Raw genomic sequence first — 2,071 nt, forward strand, 5'->3', positions numbered from 1 at the left:
TCCGTTTGCCCGTAAAAGCACACATGCTAATAACGTAACAACAAGAAGAAGTGACATGCATAAGTTTGGTCGTTAGGCTGCCACACCATCCAATGCCGCAACCAATAAAACCTACTACCTTATACCTATAATAAAACTATACCTATACATCAACCTATACCATATCTGTACCTATATCTATATCTCTGCCTCCATTCAGTTGATACGCAACCATTCATGAAATAACTTTCGCTTCAAAAGGTTTGATATAGTGTAATGTGTTATACGTGGTCATTGACTGACCGCCAATATTCTCTTCTTCTTCTTCTTCTTCTTCTTCTTCTTCTTCTTTCTCTACTTCCTACTCCTGCTCTTCTTCTTCAATTTACGTTTCCTTATGCATAACTTTTTTTCACTTCTTCTTCTGTTTTTTTTTGAGTTAGTGGGGAGGATATTTTGAATATTCTTTCCGAAGAATGGACATTGATATGTCCAAAGCTCCGCCAATTTATGTAGATGCATAACAATATAATTATCTATAGTTATTAATTTACAAATTGCTTTTCATATCATATACAGTTCAATCATTATTTCTTAGTCTATATTATGTAAATTCATCTATAATTTTGCTGTATTGTAAGCTATTGTATATAAGTGTATAAGCCAGTATATATTGTAATCTACATACAGTAAATGAAGTACTCAATCAATCAATCAATCAATCTATCTATCCTGAGGGTAGAGGATCCTCCTCTCCTCCTCTCCTCACCTTTACAAACACTTTAAATCAACTCTTCTTTCTTCTTCTCCCTCATCTTCCTCTTGTCATGTTAAGACATAATGATGCATCTTAAGGCTTGTCACACACCGATTAGTCAAGATAAGACTAGTCACGTTTACTCACAATACTTCGCATAGTTGCTTATGGAGTCATGTCTAATTGCAATGACTAATCAGTGCGTGTAGCGTCATAAGCAACTATGTGAAGTACAGTATTGTGACTAAACGTTACTAGTCTTGTCTTGACTAATCGGTGTGTGACAAGCCTTACATAATGATGTAGGTTTCCTTATCTCATACTATCAGCAAATTCTCTTCTCTATTGAATCAAAGATAAAACACATTGGACGATGAGACAATAAGAAAGAATTTTTTTTCGGACATTTTATTTTTTATCAAAATTTGGGAACAGAATAGTTTTGGGCTATGCCTGTTGTTCTATCCCGATCATATTCATTTAATTTGTAATTATATCAATAATAAATAAATACGAAAAATAAATACATATTGAATCCAATAATGAAAGGTGCTTGACGCGGAAAATTCAATGCATAAATATGATGCTTCAATGTAAAACGTTCCATTCAGTTTCGATCATGAAGAAATCCATTATTCCTCTTCACAATGTCATTTTCATTATTCTTTTTTGGAATAAATGAATAGCAAGAAGAGTATAATTCGATTTAATACTTATTGCATTTCGTTAGGAAGATGGGAAAATTCCAACATTCATGAAATTCCTAATTACGGGGCTTCATTTAATTACGTCATTACCGTGAATTGGAATTTTTTATCTTATCAAGTGAGGGAAAATCATAACTACTACCAACTTTTCATCGAGTGTCCCTGATGAAAATTTTTCCACAGTATCAGGGAGGAAATATTGCGCTGATGTCTATAGTGAGGTATTGTTATGATTCACGAGGTATGAGGTATGAGGTATAGTTAGTGAGGTCCACGTTATAATGGCAGTGTTTGATTGACAATGGTATTGATATCCTTGTCTATCATTCAACAAAGCGGATAGCGCTATCTCTTTCTCGCTTTGCTCTGTTGCCAGATCGTCTTTCAACAATGTAGAATTGATAATTAATCAACAAAATATTTTTCATCTTAGTTATGGAATTATTGAAAAATATAATTTCTTGCTTAATTAAATATGAATGATTTTTTAAAATGAGAATGAACAGTTGATATTACATCAATAAACCTGTATCAGCTACCGTCTATAGAAGGCATTGACAAGACAGAGGATTGACAACGTTTTTCTCCTATCTTTCCCCTAGACCAGCTATCAGAATAGACACGCTGG

The sequence above is a fragment of the Nilaparvata lugens genome, chromosome 3 (assembly GCF_014356525.2).
Source record: "Nilaparvata lugens isolate BPH chromosome 3, ASM1435652v1, whole genome shotgun sequence".
NCBI classification, from domain to species: Eukaryota; Metazoa; Arthropoda; class Insecta; order Hemiptera; family Delphacidae; genus Nilaparvata; species Nilaparvata lugens.